The sequence below is a fragment of the Sminthopsis crassicaudata genome, chromosome 5 (genome assembly GCF_048593235.1).
Source record: "Sminthopsis crassicaudata isolate SCR6 chromosome 5, ASM4859323v1, whole genome shotgun sequence".
NCBI classification, from domain to species: domain Eukaryota; kingdom Metazoa; phylum Chordata; class Mammalia; order Dasyuromorphia; family Dasyuridae; genus Sminthopsis; species Sminthopsis crassicaudata.
In genome coordinates, this window is record NC_133621.1 from 148,307,939 (window position 1) to 148,331,686 (window position 23,748).

Consider the following 23,748-nt stretch of genomic DNA (forward strand, 5'->3'; position numbering starts at 1 on the left):
TGTAAAATGAACTGGAGAAAAAAATGGCAAACCACTCCAGTATCTTTGCCAAAAAAATTCCAACATGGGATTAATGAGGAATTAGACATGACTAAATAACAACAATAATAACATTTGGATTTTACATAATTTTGGGGGGGGGGGATGGAGGAAAACTAGCATAGCATAGTGGATAGAGGAAGATCTGGGTTTAAAATCTGTTTCTGAAATACTGCCTGTGTGATTCTCCAGAAGTTACCTAACCATTTGGGACACAGGGCATTCTTTAATACTCGAAGATTCAAACAAATTGTAAATCTGTATTCATAAAAGAAGTTTCTCTACATTGATAAAATGATAGGTAAGATAAAGTGACCATGAGGTGAGAGGAGGGAAACCTGAAAATTTCACAGCTAAATTTTTCACAGACTATTCCTTCAATTTACTCCCCTGTCTATGTCACTTACATAAAGCATCACACTTAGTCAGAAATAAATGTAAATAAAAAGGGGGCAAATATTATGTGGCAACTTGCATAAATCAAATATACAATCAGCAATTTGGAGGACAAAAACGTAAAAAGTTAATTTAAGCTTTTCTTCTAAGAATAAAAAAAAAATTGGCCTTAATTTTTACTTTCATTCTTTGCATTATAGTCTTATAGTCAAAATGACTAAGACTATTCCTTTAAATCTCTCAGAAGAAAATGCAACCTGCAAATGAGAGGCATATATTACTGTCAGAATTCACAGTATGCTAAGAGATTATTCTTGGTTTAAAAAAAAACAAAACAAAACTACATTTCATTGAAGCTGTTTTGAAAACATTGTCCCCCCCAACCCTTCTTTGATTATAAAACAAATTTGTTCTTAATAGCATTTAATGGTATTCATTGACTTCTTATCATTTATGTTTAAACCATGACATATTGTGTAATGTTTTATCTTTTTACTTATGGTAGAAAACCTACAGTTCCTGCTACTAGCATGAGTAATATCCTTTAATTAATGTTGTTACCACAGACTTACTTCCAATTTCCTGTGATTAACCCTTGTGGATGAACAGTACATTATTAATATATTGGGGTGGGTTTTTTTAGCAATCAATTTGTTTTTCTGTTTTGTTTTATTTTTATGGGAGGGAACACACTCAAATCATTAAGAAAAATTATCTCCTGAAGATTCAATTTTCCTTACTGATTTATCTGCATATTTCAGAAGCTTCAGACTTTGATTAATTAACCACTTTCACTGTGGCAATGAATTATAACAACACAATATGTATACAGAACCACATTCTGAGTCACTGTAAGCACTATCTTTTTTGGGGGGACATTTAATTTTTTGAGGGGTGTGTGAAGTATGCTCTCCCCTTTTATCAATTTTTAGTGTCAATTGATTGTGTCTATGCTTTTATTTTTAAAAGTTATCCTGGGTTCCTGTTGTCTCTACCAACTGATGATAAACCCAAAAATTAGATCACACATGTAGTGCCAGAGGGGACAATTGAGGTTCCTATAGATGAAAATCCTGCAGATATTTTATAGATAAAGATACCCTCCCCTCAATCTCACTGGGAGCAATTTAGTTGATGCCAAGTTCAAAGCTTTTTTCCATCAACCAATCAATATTTATTAAACTCATAATATGTAAGGAACTGTGTTAAGAGTAGAAAAAAGGGAAAAAAGGTAGTCTCTGTCCTCAAAAAGCTTACAATCTAATGGGGGGGGGGGGCATGTGAGCAAATATATACAAGGCACATTATATACAGGATAAATAGAAAATAATTACCAGAAGGCAGATACTAGAATTAAAAGGGGTTGAAGCAGGCTTTCAGTAAGATTAGATTTTAGTAGGGACTTAAAGAAATCTGGGGAAGTAAAGAGAATAACCCTGACATGGCTTTTGCTGCCAAAGAAAAAGCCATGGATTTAGTTTTCATTGCACTACATCTTGGAAGTAAGGTGAAAAGACCCTAAATTATGGACTTAGACTGCAATATTATCACTGCCAAGAAGATTAGGAAAATGCCCCACCTGCCAAATTTCTAAGCAGTGCATGTATAGGTAAGCTACTTCTGATGTTTTACTTGCCCCAGAAATGTTCAAATATTGCAATATCCTCTTCTGCCTTCTGGAATGATTCCTTTCAATTGGTGCAATCAAGATTTTTGAAACAAATAAAATTGGCTGTCTACCTTGGAATATTGACAACCATATAAATCAGCTATTTCAGAAGCCTAGCCTTTCTTTGCCTTTTGTCTTTGCCTCTTCTTTCTCCTCTCTCTCTTCTCCTGTCCTCTTCTCTCCTCTTCGCTCTTTTCCTCTCCTCTCCTCTCCTGTCCTCTCCTCTTCAGTCCTCTCCTGTCCTCTCCTTTCCTTCTCTTCTCATCTCCTGTCCTGTCCTTTCCTTTTCATTTCATCTTGTCTCCTCTCTTCTTCTTCTTTCCTTCTTCTTCTTTCTTCTTTCTTCCCTTTCTCCCTCCCTTCCTTCCTTCTTCTTTCCTAAACAATGCCAATTCTTTCTATGTAATCTTTTGTGATTTGTGATCTAGCCTCCTAGATCACAAAAATGTTACCCCAAACTAAAGGCAATACCCTAAATCTCATTGTGTGAGCAGCGCAAAGTATAGCATCATTATCTATTTCTTTACTAGGAAGTTATGCAGACTGCAATCGTGTTTTTGGCTTTTCAGCACACCAAACTTGGAGGTCTCTTTTAAACAAATGGTGATCTTACCCCTCATGTTCTTTGAAGTTTTAATTAGTACAGGGAGTCCAAAGATTCTTAAATTATTTCTCTTCAATCTGTTTTACATACTAATTTTTTGGAGGGAGATATGGGGAACATAGCAGAGGGCTTATATATTATTCTCATTTTTCAGTCTTTTGACTTTGTCCTGCCATGTCTTATCTCATAGAATCATTGAATTCTATTTGCTCCATTCCTAACTGTTCTGCCACAGTTTTCTTTGATTATTCTACCTCAGTTTCCCTAATTGTTCTACCTCAATTTCCCTGAATTGTTCTGCCTGGTTGCAACATCCCCTCCCTCCTAATCATCATGATCCAGATAAGGATAAAGACCTTCTATCTTAAACATCATGACCCCAGACCTTCCCTACTTATCAGAATGTCCAGTGCCTCCCCCAACCCATCTTAACTGGACTGATAGTCCCTTCCTGCTCTTAGTGCTCTGACTCCGCCTCTGCCTCAGTCTACCCCTGGGAGCTTGGAGCCAAGGGCATATATACTTCATGGGAAGCATACATTAGCTGCTGGATGCTTTGGACATCAGCCCTGGGGGCAACATGCCCCCAGCACAATCTCTCTCTCTCTCAGAAATCCGAATAAATGATTAAAAACTCTCTAATCTCTATTTTGCCTCAGTTTCTCCAGCATTACATAACCAGTATGCTGGTTAGGCAATGATTTTTTACTATATCAGTTTTGTTATGTTCTGTCCTTTCAAATTTTTCCTTTTAGACTTCCATTTTTCAAAAATTAAATTTAGCTTTTTAAAAATTTCTTGCATTATTTATTTCATCAACTATTGGAATTCTTATGACCAAGCAATTGTTTGTTTTCCTAATACTCTGCTTGAACTTGGAGTTCAGATGGGGTTACCCTCTTCTTCTTCCTTTAAATTTTTTTTTTTTTTTTTTTTGTATATCTTAAATGTCTCTTAACTCATAGTATTTTTTTAAAAAAACACTATTTTATTTTACTATTAGATATTTCTTCTGTTTAATCCTGTGTACAGCCCCATCCCTGGATTGGGACTTTAGTCCAGAGCCAGATTTTACTGCCCCTCAGAGTCTTGGAAGGAATGGGCACTCCCTTCTTGATCCTGAGCTAACTGTACTTGGATGTCCTTAAAGCTCTGACTTGGGTGGCTTAATTAAGCCCTCTGCAAAACCCCTGGATTCGGATAGCTCAACATTAGTGCCAACCATGACACTATCTCTGATTCTTTCTTCTTGCCCAATTCCCAAATGAGAATTTGTGCCTCCTGTGCTGGAATGGATGTGGGAGATTCTGGTAGTTTCAGACTTCCTGGAAGATCCTCTGACACATGGACTCCCTTGTAATCTATTCCTCATGTCTGCTGTGGTTCTAGTATTGGTAATAATGGCCAGTCTAGCTTACAGTGACAGTTCTGAGCAGTGGTTGGCTCTGTGAACTTCTTTGAACTTCAAGCCCTATGAACTGAGATATCATGCTGACTTCTGCCGCTCCTGGGGAGACTCATCTCTGATCTTGCATATAATTCTTCCCAGCTTTTTGTAGGTATAAACTCAATGAAAATCCTTACTGATATTTCTCTCTCTTTATTATTGGTCATTGTTCCATGTGGTGTCTTTTTAGATCATTGTTGGGGAAATCTGGGCTCCTCTAGGATGTTTTACATTATGTCCCTATTTTATTCAATATTGGGGTTTTCATTTCTCAGAAGCAGTCAATCAAATCTTTATTCTCTCTTCTACCACATATAAGGATAAAATGGGATTAGAAAAATGGAAAAGGGTTTGAAAGTTAAATGTACTATACAAATGTAAAATGATGACATTGATATCAGAACACTGAATGGCAAACACAAAATAGTTCTGTTCATGGCTCTTTTTATTCATCAAAAATATACTATTACCACCAATGTTAAATCCCAAGAATTTTTTTTTTTTTTTAGTACAGTCTTAATTTCAGAACCTTCACAATTTTGGAATTGCTTCATTACATTGTACAAAATGTACATATAGATGGTTGAATTAAATTGAATGTAAGGACCAAGAAAACAACCCCCACACCCAAATCAAAACAAAATAAAGACAAACAATCCTAGAAATTATAGCAATTTAACATTTCTTTTAATTATTTTTTAAGCATAAAGATCTATATTACTTTGGGAATGAGGGTTTGGTTAAGGGATGAAGAGAGAATAAAGATAGGCAAGCAGTAATAAAAATCAATTTCCATAATTTAAATGAGACAAAATATGGGACTTGGATGATTCAGAATTATAGCAAGTTTTTTCATCTTCTGTTAGATGGGTGTAAAGCATAGATAGAATCTACATCCCTTTGTGCATTAAAGTTTGGGGACTTTGCTGAAGCATTTGAAAAGTATGAAATTGCTCATAAAGCTTGATTAGTGGATAATTTCATTTTAGTGACAAGCACAATTCCATGGTCCATGAGAGAATTGGAGAATATGCCTTTGGTTCTACATAAGAATAGATCCAAAAAATATCAGCCTTGAACAAAGCCAGTTTGTAAGATAGTAGATTCAGATTCAGATTCAGAATAAGATTCAGTATAGTAAGACATAAACAGAACTTTGGAGAGATGTTTTAATTAAAAAAAAAAAAAAACAAGAGATATTTCATGCAGGTAAGATAGATTAGACTTAAAGCAGAAAATTTCCTTATTTTTATACTGATATAATAATAGTTTTTTTTTCTCCTGACTTATATCATGAATACATTTATGTTACAAAAAAAAAAAAAAAACATCTAATCGCCTAATATGCATATTTTATGCAATCTCCCAAATTACAAATATAAGAGGAATAAAGGAAGAAATAGAGTACCTTTTTTCTGCTGTTATTATTAGTTTAATAATTCACTTAGTTTAACTCTCCATGTGATAGACAAATAAACTAAAATTACCATTTACATTTAATTAAAACTCCAACATTACATCTTTAGTACAAAAGTACTACTATGATAAATATGGCTTTGATAGCAAAGGTTTCTGTTAACTTAGTCATATAGAAAGTATATATTAGTTCCAGTACTCAGATCATTCAACTTCTCACCTAATTTTTACAACGATCTTTAGGGAAAGCAATCTAAAAAAGAATATGTTCAGCATCCCTACCAACAACTACATGAACCCTGACCAATTGCTACCAGCAGGCTAGCCCAACAGCCCTAGGAATAACAAAGTCCTCTACACCACTAACTCTGCTACTAGCCCATGGTTGTGACCATCTTTTGGAGAAGCAACCCTTGGAAAAATATGATTTATTGTTTGACTCCTTAGAGGATATAGTCCCCTCTTCTATTATAATAGCTATTGAAAAGAAAGTCCAAGTTCTTGGCTGTATTAATAGTTCCACATTAGAAATAATTATCTATTGGTGTCTATCACATTAAAAAGAATGATTTACCTCTTCTTTTTGCCAATGTAACCTCAGGACAATGGGTCATTCCTTACAGATAAGACTACTTACAGGTATTAATTCCCTCATTAAAACATAAGCTCCTTAAAGGCAGGGACTATGTTGGCATTCTTTTTTGTATCACTTCTGCTTTGCATTTTAATTAGTATATAGTAAAGGCTTAATAAGTGTCTTTTTATTCATTCATTTTTTTCATTCATGGAAGAAAAAAGTTATGTTGACACATTAATTTGGACAACAGTTCAGCAATTGGATATTATTAGGTTCATTAATATTAGTCTTCTAGAAAATCTACAAAAATTGTACATCCCTAATTTTTTTTACAGTCTTTTACAGACCAACTGCTTACTACAAAAAGTATGATACATAACTAATCCCAAACTCTGTTTTTAAGCACATCATTTTTCCATTTACTTATTTATTTCATATTTATCTTGCATACACTTTGATATGCATTTGCTTTCTGTTCCCCATTAGATTGTAAACTACTTGAGGCAATGATTATTATTTGCCTTTCTTTGAATTCCCAGTATTTAATACTATGTAGCAAGATTTAACACATAGTAGGCACTTAATGTTTTTTGACTGACCAATTAACTAGTTAGAGAAATGCTATAATTCTGTGAAGAATTTGGGTGGATTCTTTATCATTTTCTCCTATACCCACACATGTACATATATCTATATACACATATACATACACTTACATGCATATATACCCATATATGTTCACATATACACACATATACATCTGCATTTACCCATATGTAAACATGCATTTAAAATAATATTAATATGACTGACATATAATGTTGATTTCTCTCTTGATTGAATTTTTAAGTTTGATTTTGTCTAAGATCAATACTAGCCCTACTTTTTTTTCTAATAAATTCTATTTCTTATCCTTATAATGTTTTCATATGTCTCTTATTTCCCATCCCTGCTAACTCTTCTATTTTAATTCTACTCTTAAACTTGTCTTGCTATTATTGCTTCACCACCTTTTGTCCATGGATCCCTCCTTTACCTTTCCCCCATTCTTTCTTTCCTTCTTTATCACATTCCCATTAATTCAAAGATCTTATCATACTCCCATATATTCCATCTTATCCTATGCCACCTTCTTTCCCTTTATCTCTTTTCCACTAATCTACAAACTCTTGTATTCCCCAGCTTATTCTATTTACTCCTCCCATATTTCTTTATAGATTTTGAATGGTGCTATACCCTTCATGGTATATATCTTAAAATTTTTGTTAATGACAAAAGTTCCCAAATTCAAAAAGTTTACATTTTAAATTTCAATATTAGTGACCTGGAACTAGAAATTGAGTGGATGGATGCCCATCAGCTGGAGAATGGCTCAATAAGATACAGACTATTATTATTCTGCAAGAAATGATCAGCAGGATGATTTCAGAAAGGCCTGGAGGGAATTAAATGAACTGATGCTGAATGAAGTGAATAGAAACAAGAGAACATTGTACATAACAAAAGATTATGATCAATTTTGCTACAAGTGACTTTTAACAATGAGATGATTTTCGCCAATAGCCTAATCTGCACACAGAGAGAGGACTGCAGGGATTGAATGTGAATCACAACATAGCATTTTCATCTTTTTTGTTATTGTTTGCTTGCTTTTGGTTTTCTTTCTTGTTTTTTTTTTTTTTTTTCCTTTTTGATCTGATTTTTCTTGTGCATCATAATAATCGTGGAAATATATATAGAAGAATTGCATGTGTTTAACATATTAGATTGTTTACCATCTAAGGGAGGAAGTGAGGGAAAGGGAAGGAGAAAAAAATTTGGAACAAAAGGTTTTTACAAGAGTGAATGTTGAAAACTATGCATATATTTTGGAAATAAAAAGTTAAAAAATCTCTACATTAAAATGGGTATGATAAGCCACACAAGAATTCATAAATAAGATATCAATAATTTAGGTCATTGGACAACCCATGCGATAAAAGGCAAAGAAGAAGAATTAAATGAAAAAGCTGAATGAATTGATTTTCATATTTGGTGGATTCAACACAAGGTTTGCAAAAGCAAAGATTACTAATAAAAAAATTGGTATAAATCAAAAAATTGAAAAGAGACTAAAAGCTTATGAACTATTCAGAAACCTCATGCCTTTTATATCAGAAATACACTCTATAAGAAGAAAGGTGAAAGATACTGGATACAACAAGTACCAAATATTTTACACACACACACACACACACACACACACACACACACACACACACACACACACACACACACACAAAATGAACTAAACCTTAAACGAGAAGACATTTCTTTTTTCTTTTTTTTTTGATAGTGTTCATTTAAGCACAAATTGTCAGGCATAAAATGAAGGCACCAAAACATCAGTTCTTCACCTATTCACATACCACATAACATTTTTAGAGACATAAAATAAAATACATAAAATTACAAAGGAAATACATTTATGAAAATATTTTTTTTAAATTCATGGATACTTCTGGTGTGGGTTGTGCTCCCTTTAAGAAACTAATCCTTTCAGATTGATTTATTCCTTTCTAATTCCCAGCCCCTCCTAGCTGATGCATTATCAATTCAAGAAGCTAGGACCTTTGATTTACAAATCCTGTCAAAAGCCCCTTTTGAATTCCAATAGGAGATCTGGGCTCTCACCAACCCCACCTAGATCTGAGCCAACTTGAGACTCCACCCACAGCTCCCTTTAGTCAAATCTTTCATTATAAAAGAGCCAAGCTGAAGCCCTCTCTTTGCAGAGGTTCCAAACATGACATCCTTACACCTGGCATGCCAAAGATCTCTGTCCACTGGAAAACTCTTTCCGGTGCCCTATTATCTGTACCTTCAATTTTACTAACTAGACTTTAACTTTACTTCCAAACCCCATAATAAACCTCTTTTATCAATCTAGGTTTTTGGGTCTGGAAATACCTTTACAGGGGACTCTTGTGTCACCACTAGACCTCATTTAACTCTGTATCCTTGTGCCAAATCTGAAGGGGTTGACTCCCTGTGCCTCGAACCTGCCACTAGACCTCAATTAAAGCCTAATTTCATTTAGGTACCCCAATTCTAGACCTCATCACCTCCACCAAAATCTCTCCACAGATAATTTTAGTGTTTGTGAACTCAGGTTAAGAATCCTCAAACTAGATAGAAAAGAAGTAAAAAATGATAACATGTAAGAATAAAGAAGAAAGATTTCCTGCAATTATCACAGCTTCAGTCTAACATGTTTAAATGAGTTGTCTGTTCTGAAACATGGGAAATAGGCAAAGGTAATGACACTGACTTTAAAGACCATCATTTATTAGAGTAGTCTGATTGATACTTAGAAGTCATCAATATAAATAGACTAAAAGAGTCCAAAAACCACATTTTCCTTCAAACAAACAAAATTAAGCATAATTTTCAAAACATTTAATTTCAGAAAGTTAAATAAGTTGCATTCAGGCATAGAAATGAAGAAATGTGATTGTATATAATGTCAGCATAAACAATAACTATGAAAACTGAAAATTTACTTTAGCACTCTCTCATTATATAATAGTAAAAGAAGGTTAGAAGCAAAACACCTGGATTTTGAAAAAGAAAATTAAAAGCTCTCTAATGTATCAGGAAATGCTATAACTAGCATAGCCCATCAGCATGAATGTAATTACCTGGTTCAACCACTTAAATATGAAATTATAGCTTGTCTACATCTACAATAACCATTAAAAAATAGGAAGATAGAAATGATGTGGCATTAAATGCTATTGTAATCATAAAACAGTTCAAATTCTTTGGAAGAAAGAATTTGAATAAATATCTCATTCTACCAATTTGCACACATCCAATCACCCCCACACACACATTTATACCCAGACCCACACACAGATATACAAATAAAATAATGATGCCCTTGGCATGATTAGTAGAATGAAGGTGGAGAGGGAGAAAGGACAGAGACACAGAGATGTAGGTCTTAAAGATAGAAAATTTTAAAAATAAAGAGCTGATTTCTTCTCCTTTTTTACCTCACCTAATCCTTCAAGTCACAAGAAAAATTATATCTTCACAATGGAATACCAAACTAAATATTATTGACTTTCAGACATTCTATATAACACACAGACATAACTGATACAATTAGAAAATGAGTGAATACTGGCTACAAATAGAATAGATAGTTAACTGGCTTTGTTTCAAAAGAAATATTTCATTAAGTACCAATCTGCAGTCTTAAAATTCTTCCATATATTTTGAAGAAAATTAAAAATATGTGACAGCAAAGTGCTAATTAATTTATCTATAGAATTAATTTAAAATACTTCATTGTTTTATTTCTGATTTTCCTTCTTTCTCATATTATCTATTGCTCATATTATCTATAGCTTTACAATCCCTAACTTTTGACTCAATTTGTGGTGTTTCAAGATCACATATTGAGAATGAAGCAAGAAAAAAAAATAGTTACTTTTTATAAAAAAATACATTTTTTACTTTGAAGTTTTTATGTGTTTTCTCTTGCAAAATTAATGTGGAATAGGCCAACTGCACAGATAAGTGCCTAGGGCACTAAGCAACACAATGACATTCTACTCCTTGACCTTAGTATTGTACAGCAAAATTTTAATGGACCATAATTTTACCATTTTATTACCATTAGGATCATGAAGTTACATTAAATTTTAATATGTCCATATGTTTTTTTCGTATTTATCCTCTGAACAGTTCAAGGTATTTCTTTGAGTCTAGCTAAATATACATAATAACAAAACATCAAGATTAAAGTGAAACATTCTTTTAATCATTTAAATATATTTTCAAATATTCAATTGTTTGCCAAAATATAAAATGGTAAACTAAATATTTTGTCAGACTTAAGCATATTAGTGGATAGTTTGACTGATATTACTTATCCTATTTAAAAAAAGAAAAAAGAAAGAGGGATATACAACAATTCTCCCAAATTCAAACATCACATCACCCTTCTGTTTTCCCCTAGCACAAAATGGCTTCTCTTAAAAGTTAGCTATTGTAGTAAGGTTGATCATTGTATTTAATCAGCATTTTGTTGAGTTTTCATTTTAATTTGTTTCATTGGGAATGCTATAATTTTTGCTGTATTTTCTTCACTCTGTATCAGTTCAAATAAGAATTTTGGGGTGATTCTCTTGATTACTCAAATTTGTTATTCCTTACAGGACAATATATCATAATTATATTGAACATTCCATCATATTCTAAAACCATTCCCAATTGGATAATTTGTTTCTAGCTTTTTAATAGCACACATAATGTGACTATGAACATTTTTGTATATGATCTTTTCTTGTCATCAATAGATGTTGTTGGCATATGTCATCTATAATGGAATGACTGAGCCAAAGGGTTAAAAAAAAATTAATAGCTTTTCTTCCCTAATTCTAAATTCTGGAGAAAAGCTGAAATAATTTATATTAAATTGTATGGGTTTTTTGTAGTCCATTCAATTATGAAATTCTTCATTTTTACCATTTTAATAGGTATGAACTGATAATTTAAGATTTTCTTAATTTCATTTCCTTAATTATTAGTGATTTTGGATTCTCTCAGGTACTTATTGATAATTTATGTTTTTTTGGAAAACTTACTATTTGTCTTTTGACCACTTACCTTTCTTAATTCTGTTATTGACATGTATTTTAGGATAGATGGGCCTGATAACGGCCTGATTTTCAATAGTTTATTATATTAGCTCCCACCAATGGAAAATTAGCAATTGGTGACCATCACAGCAATAAGACTATTAGGATATAGTCTTTAAAAATTATTTTTGGTTACATTTTAAGTTCCAAATTGTCTTCTTCCCTAATTTCCCACTCTGTATTGGGGCAGGTATTATTTGCCATCCTATTTATCAGCTCTATGGAGGTAGATAAATGATAGTATCTTCTTTATGGGTTCTTTATAGTTGATTCAAGCATTTATAATATTCAGAATATCTTAGTCATTCACAGTTATTGTCTAAATAATATTGCTACTACTGTGTATACAATGTTTTCTTGGTTCTGCTTATATCACTCTCATGCTCTCTTCATCCTCTCATGCAAGTATTTCCATTTGTGTGTGTGTGTGTGTAATATATCAGCCTGTCCATCATTTCATACAATATGATTATACTCCATTACAATCATATGCCACAAGGTGTTTAATTATTCCCAACTGAGGGACATCCTCTCAATTTCCAGTTCTTTGAAAACACAAAGCAAACTACTATAAATACTATATATATTATAAATACTATAGTATAAAATACTATAAATACTATAAATGTAGAACATACAGATTCTTTTTTCTTTTTCAGTGATGTGTATGGGAAATAGAATTAATAGTGGTATTGCTAGATCAAAGGGTATATACATTTTTATAATTCTTCGAGCATAATCAAAAGATTGGTCCTAAATTGGTCTTCAAAATGATTGAATCAATTCACAGTTCTACCACAATGTATTAGTATCCCAATTTCCCACACTTTCTCCAACATTTATCATTTCCTTTGTGTGTCATATTAGCCATTCTGATAGATATGATGTAGTACCTCAGTGTTGTTTTAATTTGCCTTTCTCCAATCAATAACAATTTAGAACAGTTTTCATATGACTTCATATATATATATATATATATATATGTATATATATGTATATGACTTTTGATTTCTTCATCTATAAACTTGCCTGTTCATATTCCTTCACCATGTATCAACTGGGGAAATTACTCATCCATATGAATTTGACAAAGCTCTTTATATATTAAAGATATGAAACTTTTATCTAGAGAAGTTTATTAATTTTCCACTACTTTTCTGTTTTCCTTTTATTCTTAGTTATATAGAGTTTATTTGTCAAGACCATTTAAATTTTAATATAATAAAATAGAATGGTACATTAAGTAGAATACTTTATTTCATTGATTCTGCTCACCCATGAACAATGACTATTTTTCTAATTATTTAAATATGACTTTATTTGTATAAAAAGTGTTTTATAATTAAGTTTATATCATTCCTGGCAGGTATACTTCTAGGTGTTTTATACTGTAGATGATTATTTTAAGTGAGGATATCTCTTAATATTTCTTATTGAAGAATTCTGTTAGTGAGACATAGAAATAATGATGATAATATTGCTTTATAAAATAACCTACTTTATTAAAATTATTTTTTCAACTAGTTTTTTACTTGATTACCTAGGACTTTTTGAGTATATCATCATATGATCAGCAAAAAGATAATTTTATTACCACATTGTCCAATTTAATTTCTTCAATTTATTTTTTTCTTCTCTTTTTTTCTCTTATTGGTACTGCTAGCATTTTTAATACAATAATAAATAATAGTGGTGATGATGTACATCCTTGTTTCACTTTTGATCTTTCTTGGAAGGCTTCTAGCTTTATAAATAACACTTACTGATGGTTTTAGGTAGATGCTTTTTATCATTTTAAAGAAAAAACCTATTTATACCTATGTTTTCAAATGATTTTTAAGAAGAAAGAGTGAATTTTCTTAAAAACTTTTTTTCTGCCTCTACTGATATAACCACATGATTTTTGTTATAGTTATTGATATAATCAAATATGTTAATAGTTTTCCTCCTTTTTAGCCTTCTTTGCATTACTGGTATAAATTTCATTTAATCACAATGTATATTATTTTTGTGAAGTATTGTTTTAGCCCTTTAGCTATCATTATATGCAGGATCTTTTTGAATCTATGTTCCCTAGTGAAGTTGGTCCATAATTTTCTTTCTGTGTTTTTGCTTTTTCTGGTTTAAGCATTAGCACCATGTTTATTTCATAAAAGGAGTTTGGGAGGACTTCTTTTTTGCCTATTATTCCAAATAATTTATTTAATATTGTAATTAATTGATATTTAAATGTTTGTTAGAACTCACTTATAAATCCATCTAGTCTTTTTTCTTAGGAAGCTCATTTATGTCCTGTTCAATTTTTTTTTCTAAAATAGGTTTATTTATTCTATTTCTTCTTTTAATCTAAAACAATTTATATTTTTGTAAATATTCTTCCAATTTACTTAAATTGCTAAATTTATTTACATATAATTGGATAAAGTAATTCCTAATTTTTGCTTTGATTTCATCTTTATTAATAAAATTTTCATGCTTTTCATTTTTGATAGTAGTGACTTGGTTTTCTTCTGTCATTTAAAAATCATATTAAGCATGGTTATCTAAGTTATTGCTTTGTTCCATTTTATTATTTTTATATATGTGTTTATCATCCATTATTATTACCAACTCCCAGTCTTATTAATTAAATCATTCTTTTAAATTCAGTTTTACTAATCCTGTCTTTAATTTTTAGTATTTTTGATTTTGTGTTTGAGTATGTTTAATATGTTCTTTTTAGTTTTAATTTCAAGCTAAATTCATTCTGTTCTTTATTTTATTGATATAAGCATTAAGAAATATAATTTTTTCTCATTACTGTTTTTCTAGCATTGCCTAAGTTTTGATATCTTTGTCTCATTTATTATTATTCTTTAATTTTTTTTCTATGAGCTTCTTTAATCCACAATTTTTTTATTTAGTATTGAATTAATTTCTAATCCATTTCCATGATCCCTTATCAAATACTATTTTCATTTTATTATAATTTGAAAAAAATATCCATTTAATATTTCTTCTTTTCTGTGCTTATCTAGAATTTTTTTTTTATTTAATAGTCAACTTTTATAAAAGTACCATGAACAAATAAGATAAACATATATTTCTTTCTATTTCCATTCAATCAACTCCAGGTAGCTCTCAATTTCACTCTATACTTCAGTTAGCTTTTCTTACAAAAATTTGAATGCTACAGCCATTAGTGAACATAGATTAAAATTGAAACTACTTCATATGGTATGCTCATAACATAGTTTTCCTGTTTATCTCTCTTAATTAGGTCTATTTTAGCTTTAATTTTGTCTGGGATCATAACTACTGCTACTGCTTTTTTATTTTTCAATTTTCTAGTATCAGCTGAAATGTAATAAATTCTAATCATGCTCTTTAATTTTACTCTATGTAAAATTACTCTATGTACTCTATGTATGCATGTCTCATTTTAAAATCCAATTTCCTCTAAACAACGTATTGCCAGATTCTGGTTTTTAATTCATTCTACTATCCATTTTTGTTTCATGGGTGAGTTCATTTCATTCATGTCAAGTTATAATGACATTCTTTTTTTCACTATATCTTATTTTTCCTGTTTATCTTTTTCTCCCTCTCATTTTATCCTATCCTTCCTCAGACATCTAATTTACTTCTGATCACTACTTTCTTCTAAGATTCTCTCCTTTAATCTCTCCCCTTGCCATTTTCTCTCTTAAGAAAACTTTTATACCTTTCTAATTTCCTTCCTAACTCAGTTCTGAAAAGAATAAGGTTCTAGCAGTACTAGTCCCCCACCTTATCTTGCCTTCTACTGTAACAGTTATTTCATTCACCTCTTGTTTGCATAAGATGAAACTTTCTATCTATGAATGCTCTTTCAAACTATCCTAGTAATGGTAACATTCTTAAGAGTTACAGATAAAGTTTTCCTTGATAAGAAATAAATGATTTGACTTAATCAATTCCCTTATAATTGATCTTTTATATTTATCTTCTTATGTTTCTGCTGATTTCAGAACATTCAGTTCTGGTCTTTATCTCACAGGTGTCTAAAGAACTTTTAATTCATCAAATATCTATTTTTTCCATTGAGGATTACACTCAGCTTTGCTGTGAAAGTTATCCTTGATTAGAAGCTCAGCTCCTTTGCTCTTAAGAATATGATGCTCCATGCCCTTCAGTCTTTTAACATAAAAGGGGTTAAATCTTGCATTTATCATGACTGAAATCCCATAATATTTAAAATGTTTCTGTCTAGGTGCTTGTGATATTCTTGACTGGGAAGTTTAGAAACTTAGTTATGATGGTTCTGTGAGATATCATCTTGGGATCTCAATCAGATGGTGATTATCAGATTTTTTTTCAATTTGTCGTTTTATCCTCAAGTTCTAAAACTGAAGAAAATTTTTTCTAAATATTTTCTTGAAGTATAATGTTGAGATTCTTTTTTTTTAAATCTTTCAGATGGTCAAATAATTATCATATTATCTCTCCTCTACCTATTTTGAAGTCAATTTTTTTCCTGAGATATTTCACATTCTCTTCTATTTTTTCATTCTTTTGATTTTATTATTTCTTGGTGCCTTATGAAATCATTAGTTTTTCCTTACCCACTTCTAATTTTTAAGGGATTATTTTTTTACATAAGTTTTTGGATCTTTTTTTCAATTGGTTGACATTCCTTTAATAATTGACTTGATTTTATTGCATTGCTCCTATTTTCCCCTGATTTTATTTAATCTTTCTTATTTTAGTTTTAAAGTCCTTTTCAAGCTCTTCCAATAACTCTTTTGGAGACTGTGACTATTTTACAAATTTTTAAAAATTGGAAGCAGAAGTAGATTTCACTGTCTTCTGAGTTTGAACCCATATCTTCTCTTTCAGCATGATATCTATCTATTGTTGTGTTCTTTCTCTTTTCTCAATTAATTTTTTTTAATGTTTATTTCTTGGCTGTTAATTTTGCTTTAGAGTTGGGCTAGTCCTGAGATGTCAGAGATAATGTCTCATGCTTCAAAAGTTTGCAATAGTTCTTTTTGGAGTGGTAAGGATTTGGAAATTGAGTGGATCCCCATTGACTGGGAAGTGGCTAAATAAGTTATGTTATATGACTAGAATGGAATATTATTGTTCTAAAAGAAATGATGAACAGCCTGGTTTCAGAAAAGCCTGAAAGACTATATGAATTGATGTTGCATAATGTGAGTAGAACAAAATTATGTGATAATCGACTCTTCTCAGCAATGTAGTAATTCAAGATAATTCCAGTAGAGTTGGGATAGAAAATGCCATCTGCCTCCAGAGAGACAATTATGGAGACAAAGCATATTATTTTTTCCTTTTTCTAAGAGGATTTTTTTTTTTCTTCCTTGTGATTTTTCCCTGTTGTTCCGATTTTTCTTTCATAACATGACAAATACAGAGGTATATTAAAAGTATTGTTTATGTATAACCTATATCAGTTTTTCTTGCTGTTTTGGGAAGGGGGAAAGTATGGGAAGAAGGGGAAAATAATTTAGAATTCTTAATCTTATAAAAATGAATATTGAAAATTGTTTTTACATGTAATTAAAATTTTATTGAGGAAAAAATAAATACCACACAAAAGAGAAAAAATAGTTTTGATCTTGTGGTTTCCTGACAACCCCTCAATGATTGCTAGGAGTCACTTATACTCTTAAACTGGATATAATCAACTGAGAAAAGGCTCTAAAATTATGAGGGAAAAGGAAAAGGCTTCTTATAGAAGGGCATCTTAGTTGCAACTTGAAAGCACCCAGAAAAGTAAGGTATTATAGATGAAAAGAGAAAGTGTTCAAATCATGGACAATAGACAGAGAAAATGCCTGCATCTAAGAGAAAGTCTTATTTGTAGAACATTAAGTGGGTGGATGTTAGGATTACAAGGTGATAACTCAGGTTGTCTAAACAATTCTCTAGCTCAGAGTTCACGCCTTTAGACTTCTGAAAAGGAGTTTACACATTTAAAGGAGTTTACACCTTTAAAAGGAGTTCCAAAAAGGTGTTTACACAATCTTTAAAAGGAGCAAGTTCATTGGCTGGGGGAGTTCCCACAGGCACCTGGGAGTTCTCATCAGCCGTTCTCTCTTTGAGGATAAAAGAAGACAACATTGGGCTTGGACAAGCAGTCTGGATTGGGGAAGGACAAGAACTGGAGGAGATTTAGAGCCAGGATTCAGGAAGAAGAAGAAGAGGCTGGCTGGAGAAGAAAACCTGCTCATAGAGGAAAAGATTATACAGAAAAGAGATTTCCTCCCAGAGAAGGATTATAACTTAGAGAAGACAGGACCTTTACACGTGGATGTCCTTGAATCAAAGAGTACATGAAAGGGGCAAAGAAACATTTTCTCTAGATTAGAATGACTCAATATAAATGAAGTCTCTGTGAATATATATATATATATATATATATATATATATATATATATATATATATATATATAATCTCTAGCTCAATCTGGAAATGTAAAAATTCATATAGACAAGAGAGACAATTAGAACCCTTCCTGAATAAATGGATTGACATGACTGTGTCATTACAATGCCAAACAAAACCTATGTAGCAGGCATATTGTTTGAAGGTTCCAAGGGCACTTGATTAAGGAAAGGCTATGAAGCAGCTCTAGGCAATAAATAGAGCAAGAAAGGTAAAGGCTATAAAAATAATGGCACTGAATTTAATGGTCCTACAATATCTGGCATGGATTATAAGCTATAAAGAAATACTGAAAAGCAATAGATAGATTATGATAGACATAAGTAGATTATCCAACTTTGTCCAATAGGATACAAGTACAAGAAGTGATGTAAAAAGATACTGCCTCATGGGGAAAGAACCATATGCAAAAATGCATGTGGCAAGAAAGAATTGGAAAATGACTGGATGCCCACTAACTGGGGAATGGCTGAATAAGCTGTGGTATATGATGGTAATGGAATATAAATGTATAAAAATGATGAACAAGCTGATTTTAAAAAGGTCTTATATGAATTGATGTTGAGTGAAACATACAGAACCAAGAATACATAGTATACAATAACAGCAAGACTATGTGGTTATCAACTATAAAAGACTTGGTTCTTCTCAGTGGTTCAGTGAACCAAAGCAATCCCAATAGACTTTGGACAAAAAATGCCATCTGCATCCAGAAAAAGAACTATGGCTATTGAATGTAAATCAGCACATACTATGCTTACTTTTTTTTTTCCTCTCTCATGATTTTTCCCTTTTGTTTTGATTTTTCTCTCCCAATATGATTCATAAAGTAATGCATATTAAAATAAATATATGAATAAAAAAAGATACTGCTTCAGTCAAGTATGATTAGAAAAGATTATGGACTCCTCATGTAACAAGAACAACAGGATGTACTTCCGAATGCTCTATATTTTTTCTACCTCAAATTATTATTATTATTATTTTTTTTGTGCATATGACATCTATGAAGTCCCTAAGAATGTAAGTTCTCTGAGGGCAATGACTGTCTTATTTTTGTCACTGTGTACTGGATATTCAAACTTTTACACCTGGCATGCTTCTGATTTGAAAGCTTTCAAATTTTATACTAAAATATTATTGACTGGAACACTAAAATGAAGTCATAATCTCACATTACATCTGCAAAGTCTTATATGGAGACTCAATAAGGGTTAATTCAATTTATGGGTTAAACTGACATTGTCATTTTAATTTCTTTCAGATAAGATTCCTAGTTTTTATCTGATTTATAGATTATCAATAATGTCTACATAATAAAATGCTACAAAAAAGAAGTCTATATAAATAAATATCTCAAACCCTATATGTATATGTGAAAATGGGATATTTGCATAAATCAGTAATATGTTTTCAAACAAATAAGCATCAAAATAAATGTCACCCCTTGGTTAGACAGTTATACCTTTGAAAATCTGATTTTATATTGCATACCAGCTCAACTTTGAAAAAGATAGAACCAGAGGAACCCTTTCTGATAAAATAGTCCTCAATCTAGTCTTATGTGATCTTGAATAAATATCAACTTTAGAAAATATGAGACAATAGATAGAATGGGATCTGAGGTAGAAGTCAGGCTATCTGTGTGACCTTGGACAAGTTATTTAACTTTTAAGAAATTAATCCAAATTAGTACTTCATTATTAAAAAGTTCTTTGGAACACACTTTACTGATAATATGTGGGCTGTGATATAACTAACTATTTCCACTTAGATCATAACTTATTTATGAGGTCCACAGGTAGGAATTTGTCACATTCACTCTGAACAAAAATTAATGAAAATTAGGAGTATAAATATGCTTAAGACAGCTCTTCAGTGTCCTCAGAGTTTACTTCCTCATTATAACCAGAGGCTATGCAGATTACTGAGAGCTCACTGTTTTAATCTAGCTGATTCAAAATACTTCATTATTCCTTCTTCCCACCATGTGACCAGGGTTGCCACTCTTGCCCCTCTGCCCTCCAAATCTAATCTCTAGCTCCCATACTGGGGCTCTGATGATTGATGAAATCTCTTTACATTTCATAACTTTACTCACCCAACAACTACTTTTCTGTTCTGCCATAGCTAATATTCTTCCCCTTCCTATCTCCTGGTCCAGAAAATTATGTTCAAAAATCAAGCAAAATTAGGATTTCTCCTAGAAAGGGTATTTTTTTTTTTTATAACTCAGCATCCTTGTGACTTTTAAGTTTTTCTACATGTATCATCCTCTCTTATAATATGTTAACTCTGAGGTCAGGGATTGTCATCTCCTTTTGAATTTCTATTTGTAGTTAGCATAGTATCTTGCATACAACAAATGAGATTAATATACCTATATAAAATTTGTTAATAGACATGAAACAATAATTGTAGAAAATTTTATTCTGTGTATTCTATCAAAATTTTGCTTAAAATGAAGAATTCTGTGACTGTGGAAAAGTTTGAGATCCATTGCTGCAGAAGATATTTTGAAGTAGATATTGGCTAAACTAAAGATCCTCTTTTCTTTGAGGCCTCTTCTATTGCATGATTTGTGATTTGGCTTTAGTCATTTCATATTTTGTAGAAATCATAGTATCATATATTTAAAACGGAAGGAAGCTTGGAAGTCATCTAGTTTTTTTCCCTTATTTTACCAATGAAGAAGTTAAGGACCAAGGTCATACAAATAAAAATCAATGAGTAGAACGATTAGGGGTAACTAGGAGGTACAGTGGATAGAGAGCCAGGACTGGAGTTAAAAAGACTTATTTTCCTGATTAGCTGTGTGACCCTGGGCAAGTCATTTAACCCTTTTTGCTTCAGTTTCCTCATCCATAAAATGAGCCAGAGAAGGAAATGGTAAACCAGTTCAATGTCTTTCCCAAGAAAACATCAAAAGGGGTGACAAAGAGTTGGACATGAATGCAACAACCTAACAACTACAACAGGACTAGAAGCATCACCAACAAAAAACAACAATGGAGGGCTTGGATTTAAACCAAGTACTTTGACTGAAAATCAACATTCCTCCCCCAATTTATCATAGTGTTGCTAATACAAATAACTGAACAAATGGAGAATATACAAAATTTTCCTTTTCCTGCTTTTCCTGTCTTGTATGTATGACCCATGCACGATCAGTCAGATTTATTCCATTTCCACCCAAATAATAATATCCTTTCTAAAGTAATTCTGATCATGAAAATTGAAAGATCAGTATTTTTGCTATCAATATTTAGGCATTGTTGAAAAATAATATGTATATCCAATTATTGACTGGACTGTCCTTACTTGACCAGATGGAATTGTTTTGTGAATAGACTAATTGAGTTGCTTCCTGTATTTTTGAAATGTCTTCCTCCTAGCATTATTCACTTGTAAATTATCAAATATGTTATATAGGTTGCAGATTACCTGGATATGCCAGGCTACAAAATCAAGCTATTTGGTATCAGTTGCAATCAACTTCTCAATGCACTAATTGATCTCTAAATTTTTAATAAAATAATTTAAAGTAATAAGTATCACTTTCTCTTTCTTGCATGCAAAAAAATTAAACTGGAGTGGCAAAATTTCATAAATTATATCTCTCTCCAAAATGTCAAAGATTTGTATAAAATATTTAACAACCATGCTAGTTCATAGCTTTATAAGCTCTTGGCTTTACTTTTGTAGCAGCTTCCTTGGTATTCATGCATCAAGTCTCTACCCTTTCACCCCATCATATATATATATATATATATATATATATATATATATATATATATATATATATATATATATATGTAACAGAGACGAGAGAGAGAGAGAGAGAGAGAGAGAGAGAGAGAGAGAGAGAGCACTGTCCTAGTGATGTCAGTGCCCTACTAGAGATGTTCCAGTCACTCTCTTTTAGAAAAAAAATACAAATTCTAATTGGAATTTAAAATCTTTCAAACCTGACCTATTTTCTTTCTTTTAAAACTAATCATACATTACTCTAAACTCACCTCAAATTAACCTACTTGCTGATCTCCAAACATCATAATGCCTTACTTGCTTCTGTGCTTTAATCTAAGCTGTCCCCATGTTCAGACTGCTCTTTATTTTTACCTTTATCTCACAGAACCTCTCACATCCTTTAAGGTTAAGGTCAATTGTGATTTTCCCTCAATAGTTCTTTCCCCAGAGAACCCCACCCTTCTTCCCAATTGACTTTTTAATTTTAGGAATATACTGAATTTTTGTCATAATGCATAAGTTAATTAATAGCTTTAGAAGAGTGGCAAATCTAAAATAAGTACTTAAATAAAATCCTTCTTTCATGGCAGGAACTGTTATATTTTTGTGTTTGCATGTACATGAATTTATATATTTTGTATTTATATACAATTATCATAGTCTTAGGGACTTAATAAATGCTTGTCGATTGATTTGCTTTGGAATATGAATAAAACTGAAATGAAGCACTTTCACTTGCTGTTACAAAATACAAGTATTCTACAGAACTGTCAGGAGGCCTTTAATGATCGATCAGTCCATTAGAGACTGTCTTACTCAGTTAAATCTTGGATCTAAAGTAAGTTTGGATACTTGAAGAAGGTACAGAAACATGTATAGGCATGTTCCTACCAGAAGACCCCTTTTACTACATGAAGTTGAAACTATTTGTCATTGTGATTTCTCAGAGCAATGAATAAAAAACCTAGCTTCTTTAGTCAAGTAAAATAATAAGACAAAACAAACAAAAATAAATCCAGTTCTGGTGCATTCAAAAGGGTAGGAGTTTACTAGGATCTAAAGAAATCTCCACCATGGATAGGTAATAGAAGTGAGGGATGTATGATACAAGTGTCTAAGAGTGTTGAGGGGGTAGAAATTTTTTTTCTAGTAACCAAAATAATATCACATCACTCTATTTACAAGGAATCACAAAATGCCAGCATCCTGCATTCCATTCTATCCCAATGAAGGACCCTATTTTGTTACAGAATTAATGTCCCTTTTTCCTGTGAACCCTTTCACCTCAGAATGGTTCTTATTTTCAGAATGTTCAGAATTCTCTTATTTTCTGCTCCAATGGATTCTAGTGCTATGTTATATGAACACTGTCAATCACCCCATTGCAAAAGACCTAAAGTTATCAGAATGCAGACATTTGGGTATTATAAGACAATATAGTTACATACTATCCTCTTCTTGCTCATAGACGTTAACAATAATAGATGACATTTACATGATACCTTAATGTTGGTGTTATATATCATTTTACACATATCATTTTAGTCATTCTACACAGGAGGAAATGGAAGTTTGGATAGATTATATCATACAGGTAACATATATCAGAGCCAAGATTTGCAGCCAGGTATCTTTTGACTTTGACATACAACACTCTATTGACTTACCCACTTTGACCTCTCCTTATAAGATAAAATTACTACCTTCTCAGATCTAAAGTTTCTTACATG

General features: G+C 31.7%; 1 protein-coding gene across 5 annotated transcripts in view; it reads right to left on the reverse strand.

Moving 5' to 3' along the window:
- Nucleotides 1-23,748, reverse strand: part of MAGI2 (membrane associated guanylate kinase, WW and PDZ domain containing 2) — a 1,692,369-nt gene that overhangs the window by 714,855 nt on the left and 953,766 nt on the right. The window lies entirely within an intron of this gene.